General features: G+C 30.8%; 1 long non-coding RNA gene across 1 annotated transcript; it reads right to left on the minus strand.

Annotated features, from left to right (window-relative positions):
- Positions 1-689: 689 nt before the first annotated feature.
- LOC127127666 (uncharacterized) lies at positions 690-1,566 on the minus strand. Its single transcript, XR_007805407.1, has 2 exons — positions 1,223-1,566; positions 690-1,094 (listed from the first exon to the last, which is right to left on the minus strand). It is a non-coding gene; the product is annotated as an uncharacterized LOC127127666 (long non-coding RNA).
- Between the last annotated feature and the right edge of the window lie 8,571 nt (positions 1,567-10,137).

Below are 10,137 nucleotides of genomic sequence, written 5' to 3' on the forward strand. Positions count from 1 at the left end.
AAACACATTAATTTACTATTATACTATGTAAACAATGTAATGAGTATTAAAAGAAGAATTTATATATCCCCTCAGTCTTGGTCATAAATCGAGAGGTATGTGGCGCTATAAAAAGCTATTATTGGAGATCAAATCAATGATCATTTCAACTACACCCTCGGTTATTCTAAAATCGAGAGGTATGGTGCGCAATAAAAAGCTATTATTGGGGATCAAACCAATTATCATTTCAACTACCCCCTCGGTTATTCTAAAATCGAGGGGTTAGTTGGAAAGTTTTTATGAAGTCATTCGTTACTTCACCTCTGTAATTGAGGTTAACTCAACTTTGCGTCAGAGGTTAAATGTGTATTTTGTATAAATGTCAACTTATGTGGCATGACTTCAATGCATATTTAAGAAGTATTTTATTAAGAAAAATAATTTTAAAAACTTGTTTTATGTGTGTGTGATTAACCTTATACTTTACGAGAAAAATACGTTATGCTTTTATAATGTTTATCCACTCAGAAACACTTGGAAGTGCTTTCCCATACTTCAAGGCTTGTCCGATACTTCCAATTTTGAAGACACTTGCTTGATTTCTTAGACACATTCTCCTCCTTTACTTTGAGATGAGGCTTAAGTTATATTCCATTTATGTGCCATCATTAGAAAATCAAATTTATCAAACCTTATTGATCCTAATGTATCTTTAACCGTTTTATGCTTCACTTTATTTGTTTTCATCAAAGACTAGTTGTTGTATTCTGAATACAAACTTTATTGATATTTCACATTTTAGAGATATATAATTAACTCTTAATTACTAAGAGTACAATACATAATATTCAAATGGAAACAACTCTTCCTCCCAATTTGTTACTGCATAATCGCTTATTTATTTAAGCTTCCCATAGATTCTATTTATTTGAGACTGATCGAATGCTCCATTGCTCTTGATTACATAATTCTTCATGAACAACAACATAACTCTCCAATACAAGCTCCGCCAGGAAATCCCTTAGCGTTGCACGTTACCATACAACTATTAGTGCATACCGCGAGGCATTGAATTGGACTGATGAAATCCAGTGTTGCTCCTGCTTCGAAAACTTAAATTCACAAATTATAAAACTATAGATTCACATGTTAACAATGATTTACAAACAGTAACATACATGAAAATTGAAAAATGAAATATTTTCCTTTAAGAACAAAAAACTTTTGTTAATTTTCTTACCTGAAACACTGACCAACACAATGCAAAAAAGCCCCAATAGAAGAGATTGGCAAATGAGCTTTGCCATTTTTGTTTGAAGATTTTCTTACAACTCTATTTTCTCTTGTTCTAGGAATATGCATAGCAATGTTCAAGTTCTTTATATAGTATTCTTTTGGTAAGAACTTTGAGAATTCAAACGTATTTATTATTTATTAATTAAGTAATAATTTAATGAGATTAAATATAATACACTGATTTTACAATGTCATTTAATAATGCACCGATATCATACAACTAACTTTAAAATATGGATTGTGATTTAACAAAATACTTGATAGTAATTGATCGATCATATTTACACATTTACACATGCATATCCTTTTTCTCTAATTTAATATAGATATCATAATAATTTAACTCATATACTACATGACTACTCTATATATTATAATTTGAAACATCTATATCTATATATTAAATGTACCCTTATTCAGTTTTTATTTTAGATCTTTAACCTTTTTTTCTTTTTTTATTAAGTGTTATATGATGATTTATGTATATTTTATTTCATTTTATTTTCTTATTTTATATAATTTAAAATAAAACTAAAATTTAATGAATATAATAAAATTGTTAAAATTTCACACGTGTGGATATTAGAAAAGACGGACAAGTGCACGCTAGTATATATAACATAAATACCCAAAAAGTAGAGAAAGAAGATCGAAAAAGATAAAGGATGCAATTTATTTAATATATGGAAAAGTGACGAGAGGATTACTGCAAGTGTATGGATTTTCCTCCTTTTTTTATTAAACGTATATCAACTATCATCAAGAAAATAGGTGATGATGACTCTTCACATATATTTATTAATTTTCTTTAGAAGTAAAAGTTATATGCTACAGAAAAAAAATTGACATAAAAAAGTCACACTCATACACCGTATATTTTTTGTTTAAATATCTCTAGTTTTTCCCTAAATAAAAAATATAACTATTTATTTATTTTTGCAATGAAAAATATGACTATTCTCAATTGCTGTACAGTTATTTGATTACATAACTAGTGATGGAACGATATGGAAGTTAGACATTTTTATTGATACTTGTCATATAATGGAAGTTAATCCATTGAGTCATATTAGCTAGATCAAACTTTTCTTCTTTTGATAATTAGTGATAATTCTCATATAATAAAATGAAATTTTTTATCCAATTAGGTTGGATTGTGATTCGATCATGGAACGAGAGATTTATCAGATAAAGGAAAATAGTTCTTCTAATACAATGACAAGAATATTCAGTGAGGTGTCGGTAAGATTAACACTCTACCGCACAAGTAAACTAAGAAATATATTTTTATTTATTATTATAAAATATATTTTTGGTAATATTATTTTATTACAATAGTTCAGTTCACCGTTGTAATATCTTAAATTGGAATCGTCTCATATTTTATTAATTTTATTAAAAGATATTTTATTATCGTTGTGTGAAACAATCATGATGATAAACTAAGTGTTACAAGTTTCGAATCTCAACGATAATAATTTTTTATTTTTCCTATTAAAAAAAGCGCGTGTCCCTTAAATTCATAAGTTTAACAAAAATTGAATTTTTATTAACTACGGTTCTATTTATCCACCGTGGTAACATGTTTTGTATTTCACTGCGGTTTTTATTATCAACCGTGGTGAAATGCTTTACTCTCAATTAAAATAAAATACATTCTTTATTTCCTTCATAACATGCTCTAAGTGAACCAGACGACAACGATAACGAACTCTTCATCTTCGTCATCCTCATTCATTTGGAATGAAAATCTTCACCATCTTCATTCATTTGGAACAAAAATCTTCACCATCTTCATTCATTTGAAACGAAAATCTTCATCGTCTTCATTTTGTGTTCACCATCTTCATTCATTTGGTCTCTTCCTCCTCTTCGAAGTACGGTACATTACATTTCATGGCTGATGTTCATTGCTTTTATTCCTTTTTTGTTGATTTTATCGTTACTTTTCATGGCTGATTTTTATTGATCTCGTTGTGTTTTTGAAACTCCATCAACTTTGTCAGAACAATACAGTTACAATGGACATATATATTGTAGTGTTCATATTGTTCTTGATTCATAGTTCATTGTGTTTTTTGTTGTTAAATACTATATTGTTGTGATGGATATGCATATGCGTTAGTGTTATATTATTGTTATGAATATGTTTTAGGTTTAGGTTTTGTGCGTCGTTTACATTATTCTTTTGATATAAATTTCAAAATTTATTATGGATCATAGTTGGATGAAAACTGATAGATTAGGTTCGGTATATGAGAAAGGAGTTCTCGAATTCCTTGAATACGCTGAACAAAATCTTCCCAAAAATGATGGTATCTTTTATTGTCCTTGTGTTATTTGAGGGAATGTCAATAAAGGTACAAAGGAAGAAATATTCCATCGCCTATGTTATGATGGTATATGTCAAAATTATACTATATGGACGTGACATGCTGAAGTGGATAAAAATAAAAATATGGTGTCATATATTCACGAAGTTGGTGAAGATGAAGATATGGATGATCGACTAGAAGATATGTTATGTGATATTGGAGAATCTTCTTTTAGGAAAGCCCGTATATATGATACTTTATGTAGTGATAAGGACACCCCTTTATATTAGGACTGCAAAAGTTTTGCACAATTGTCTGTGGTGTTAAAATTGTTTAATTTGAAGGAAAAAATGGATGGTCAAATAAAAGTTTCACATAATTGCTTGATTTGCTTAAAAAAATACTACTAGAAGATAACAATTTGCTATATCATTGTTATGATGCCAAGAAGATATTGTGTCCAATGGGTTTGAAGTATATCAAAATACATGCATGCTCTATGATTGCATATTGTACATGAAAAAATATGAAAACTTGGATCAATGTCCGGAATATGGTGTGTCGCATTACAAGTTGAAGGACAACAATGATGATGACAGTGACAATGTTAGTAGGAAGCGTCATCCTGCTAAAGTGTTATGGTACTTGCCAATAATTTCAAGATTCAAGAGACTTTTTCCTAATGCGAATGACGCAAAGAATATTAGTTGGCATGTATATGAAAGAAAATATGATGGAAAAATTCGTCATGTAGCGGGTTCTTTGCAATGGAAGAAAATGTATTCGTTGTTTATGGTTTTGGCATGAGCCGAGAAACCTTAGGCTTGAGTTTGCTACTGATGGAATGAACCCCTTTGATAATCTGAGTACTAACCATTTTTCGTGCCATGTTCTTCTCATGATTTACAACCTATCTCATTGGTTGTGCATGAAGCACAAGTATATGTTGTTATGTATGATGATTTTTGGACCACGACAACCTGGAAATGACATAGATTTTTATCTAGGTCCATTAATTTAAGATTTAAGACTTTTGTTTGAGGAAGGCGTTGAAGTTGAGGATGCATATTCTGGTGAGAAGTTTAAGACGTGTGCAATGTTATTTTGCACAATCAACGACTTTCCCACATATGGTAATTTGGCTGAATATAGTGTGAAATGACATAAAGCGTGTCCTATATGTGAATCTAATACATGTTATCACTAACTTGAATGGAGAGCATGAGTTTATCTTGGGAATAAAGCATGGCAATTGGAAAAAAGACTGTTTATCTTGGGCATCAAAAAATTTAAAAACTCGGTCATCCTTATCATAAATTGTGGAAGGCTTTTAATGGAGAGCATGAGTTTAATATGACTCCTAAACCTTTAACCCAGGATGAAGTTTATCAATGACAGAAACACATTAATGTTGTCTTTGGAAAGAGAGAAAAATAAAAAGTTCCAGTTGAGAATATATGGAAAAGAGGTTTGTGTTCTTTGATCTTGCATAATGGTCAAGTATCAATGTAAGATATTGTCTTGATGTGATACATGTGGAGAAACATGTGTATGATAGTTTGATTGGAACGCTTCTAAATATTCCAGGAAATACTAAAGATAGTAATAATTCTCGTCTCAATATAGAGGCGATGGGTATACAAAAAAAGTTGGCTCCAATAGAATCAGGAAAAAGAACTTATCTACCTCTGGCATGTCACACTCTATTTAAAAAGGAAAAGAATTTTTTTGCGAGTGTTTGTATGGTAACAATGTTTCCCAAGGTTACTCATAAAATATCAAGAAACTTGTATCAGTGAAAGATCTCAAGTTAATTGGTTTAAAATTCCATGATTGTCATGTATTGATGCAATAATTTCTACTAGTGGCTATCCGGGCATCCTACCAAAAAATGTGAGCATAAATATAACTAGATTAATGTTATTTTTCAATGCTATATGTAATAAAAAAAATCCAAAAAACTAGATGAAATAGAAGATGAGACTACTATAATCTTGTGTCAATTGAAGATGTATTTTCCTCCATCATTCTTTGACATTATGGTTCACTTACTTGTTCATCTAGTCAGAGAAATTAGATTTTATGGTCCAATTTATTTAAGGTGGATGTATCCAATAGAGCGATGCATGAAGATATTTAAAGTATATACAAAGAATCATGATCGACCGAAAGCTTTGATTGTTAAAAGGTATATCACATAAGAAGCTGTTGAGTTTTGTACAAACTATTTGTCAGAAGCAGAGTCTGTAGGAATTCCAAAGTCTCGTCATACTGACAACTATGAAGGTAGAGGTACTCAAGGTTTAAATGTTAAGTTAATGACTTGAGATATAGTTCTTCAAGCACATTTCTATATATTGAATAATATTGATGAAGTTCAACCTTACATACAAAACACTTGTGAAGAAAAAAATTCCCGAATGAGTGACAAGTTGTTGTTGACAGAGCATAACAAGAAATTCATAGTTTGGTTTAATAAAGAAATATCTAATGATGATAGTGCATCCGAGACAATTAAATGGTTGTTGACATATCAAAATTTAATGTAATAACTTGGATTGTATACGATATTGGTCATTTTTCCTTTTATACAAAATCAAAAGATAATCGTAGTAAAATGAAAAATAGGGGTTATTGGGTGAGGTCAAATCCATGTATTTTGCTAGTTTGAAAGATAAAAATCCTATATTGGTATCTATAGCATTCTATGGTATCATTGAGGATATTTGGGAGAATTATTATGTTAATTTTAAAGTGTCTTTATTTAAATGCAAGTGGGTTCCCAATAATAATGGTGTACAAATTGATGGCTTAGGATTAAGCCGGGTTGACTTAGACAAGACAACTTATATGACCAAACCATTCACCAGGGCTTCTCAAGGAAAACAAGTTTTCTATGTGAATGACCCTTCAAACATACATGATCAATTATTCTCCAAGGAAAATATATTCCTTGTAGTCATGAAAATTTTAATATTCCTTTCACTCCTTCTTACACAACACAAGTGCATACCTCATATGATGAAGTTCATAGATATGATGTGCATTCTATTCATAACGATCATAGAGAAGACATATGGGAAAATATAGAAGTAAGTATATTATTATTTATTCATAATTTTTTGTAAGTTATAATTTCTAAGTTTATTTACTAACAAGTATGATTATTTGAAATTATAGGTGTTTAAAGTCAAGACACCAAGAGACAAGAAATCCAAACACCGTGATACAATTATTTGATGTAACGGTTTATAAATTGTAGGTTGTTTTGTGCCATTTTGATTTTGATGTAGGATACCATTTTTAGATTTGATGTAGTATAATTTTTGGCATGATACGATTCACAAATGTATGTTACTATTTTTGGTCTGATATGATTCATAAATATACAAGTTAAAAAATGGGAAAATGTATAAAAGAAGAAATATATAAGAAAAGGCAAGTGATTTCACCACAGTTGCTAAATCTAATTGTGGTTATATGTTGAACGCTATCCAAAATAATATGAATCCCAAAAATGACGTTGATGGGAACCAAACCAAGGACCTTTAAACCTTTTACAATGGTTATGTATTACAATCGTGGTGATAGGTAGCGCGCATTCCAGATTTCTACAACGAGCGCTAGACCGTGATTGTAAGTAAAACATATACAACCATACGCTTCTTAACAACGAATTGTCCTCCATGATTATATATCTTTACAAATCGTGATTGTATGTGTTTTTCGTAGTAGTGATCGGATTTTTTCATCAAACTTACCAAGGTTATTCTTACCACTATTTAAGACAAAGAATTTGTTAGATTTCAACAATGAAACTCCATTAAAAAAGCATAAGAGGAAGAAGATAATGAACAATTTCAGAAACAGAGAGATAAGAAAGAGATATAAATGAACTTTCTAACTAACTTTCTATATTATGAAAATTTGTTACAAATGCAACTTCATTTGAGTTTTATGCAAAGGCTCAAATGAAATTCAAATGCAAATGTAAATGTCAATGCAAATGAAACTATTCTTGAATGTTGAATAACATTCAACACCATCCCTTAATTCAAATTCAAGTTAAAATCCACAACATCAATTCTATCCCTCAAATTGATGAAGTGTTCAATTGTGTTTTCCTTGTTCAACACATCTGCAAGTTGCTTTTGAGTGTTGACATGAACAACCTCAAGTACTTCATTCTAAACTTGATTGCGCATAAAATGGTACTTAGTATCAATGTGTTTTCTTCTTCCGTGCAACACTAGATTCTTAGCAAGACTTATGGGATATTTGTTGTCAATAATCAATATAACTAGTTTACTCACCTTGAACTTAATTCCATGAAGCAAATTCATCAGCTAAATAGCATGACAGGCTGACAAAACATCATCTATGTATTAAGTTTCAAAGGTTGACAAAGAAATAGTGTATTTGGCTCAAAGAGAAAGTATATCACATGGAATTAATTATTGGTAGAAGGTAGTGAATAGTGAATAATGGAGATGAATGGAGTGATAGGGAGAAATAACTAAGGTAGATAGAAATGAAAGGTTTCGTAAAAGTGACAAAAAGGTATAACTTGGGACCAAAGGAAAATGGTGTTGTTGGAATCCATAAAGGAATGAAATTTGAACCACGGAGGAAAGCATACATATTGGTCGGGAAAAAAAGGAATGAAATATTTGTCGATGAGACAAACAACTCTTGTACAAATATGGACACTGATAAATTGTGCTAAAATGGTATACATGGAATTCCAAAGAAAAATAGTATTTAGTTCCAAAGAAATGCAGTATGTCATTGAGATGAATGGTTATGATTGAAGGTAGATGATGGATCATGAAAGATATGAGTGGTTCTCTAAGGCAGAAGAAAGAATAATTAGCATGGTGAAAGGGGAATCAATAATTAGGATGCTCGCCAGGGTTCGAAGCCTTGTGCCTACGTATTCTCATCGCGTAATGAGAAAGTCAGAACTCCGTAGTTCGTGGAACTAATGTGAAACAAGGATGGAAAGATTGATTTGATAAGAAGTGATGAAAAGTATAACTTGTACCAAAAGACAATGGTAGCATGGGAACCCATAAAGGCAAATGAACTTTGAACCAGAGAGTAAACAAGCTTACTGGCCAAAAAACAAAGGAATTAAATGTTTGCCGACGAGACAAACAACTTTTGGTTCATAAGGTGGGTACTAATAAATTTCCCTAAAAGGACATGTATGGGACCCAAGGGAAAATTATGTTTGGTCCAATGAAACAATATATCACTTCAGGACAACAGACAATCTAAAACCAAAGGATAAATGTATATTGAATCCATGAAGGAATAAACTCTGAACCAAAGAGTAAACAAGCGTATTGTCAGAAAACAAAGGAATTAAGTGTTTATCGACGAGACAAACAACTCCTTGTTCACGAGGTGGGTACTGATAAATTTCCCTAAAAGGATATGTATGTAATCCAAAGGGATAAGGTATTTGGTTTCAAAGAGAGGCAATATAATACTGTTGAAGGATGATAATGATTGGAGAACAAGAAAGAATAAATAAATATGATTGCCAAGGGTTCAAAGCCTTGTGCTTACGTATTCTCATTGTGCAATGAGAAAGTTAGAGCTTTGTAGTTCAAAATAAATATGATTCCAAATGATGAGCATTACCACAATCCCTAGGGCATGATCCTCAAGCAACCCATAGATTCCATTAGGTATAAATAATCACAAACTTTGTATCTATGATGATTTTTAGAATGTGCTATTATGAATGAATGATGCATATGTATAAGGCATGAATGAGTGCAGATGACCCTCAAGTCAAAGGTTAGATGAAAAGTGAAAAGGGGAGGAAAAATTTTGGGATAGGAAATACGTCAAATATCTGGAAAAAAATGATTCAGATGATGTGCATGCTATTTGTCGTGATTATGAACAGAGGATATGTGAAAACTAATAAGTAAATGTTTTATATCCCTTTGAAATTTATATTAATCATTTTACTCTTTTTCAATCATTGTACTATATATTTAAAATTGTTGTTGGTTGACCTAATTAGTTTCAAATGTTGTTCAAACTATAGGTGCTTAAGGACCAGTGATAAATCCTATTGTCGTTGGTGATGTAAAATTATAACGTATATGGTTCTATATTCAGAAATTTGGTGCAAACGACAGTACAAAATACAAACACAAACGTATCCCCTTGGTGTTTACATTATGTTTGGGATCGAACCCATGACCTTTTTAATTTCTAACCTCAGTTTTAAAAACACAATGGTGACAAATGATTGTTTTACATGTTATCGAACGTTACTTCACCTATGTTGTCGAGATTAAATGCATTTCACAACCGATATTAAATGTGTTATTTGTAATAGTGAACGTGAATCAGTATTAAATTCTTCTATAGAAGATAATTTTATTTAATCCGCATTATATTTTTTTTAATAGTAAATTAGGTATCATATAATAAAAAAATCAAAAGTTAAACGAAATACAAACAAAGTTAAAAGCATTATAAGTCTTCAGGAACGACAACTGAACCGAGTGTATAAGTTGGT

This window comes from Lathyrus oleraceus, chromosome 3, assembly GCF_024323335.1.
Source record: "Lathyrus oleraceus cultivar Zhongwan6 chromosome 3, CAAS_Psat_ZW6_1.0, whole genome shotgun sequence".
NCBI classification, from domain to species: Eukaryota; Viridiplantae; Streptophyta; class Magnoliopsida; order Fabales; family Fabaceae; genus Lathyrus; species Lathyrus oleraceus.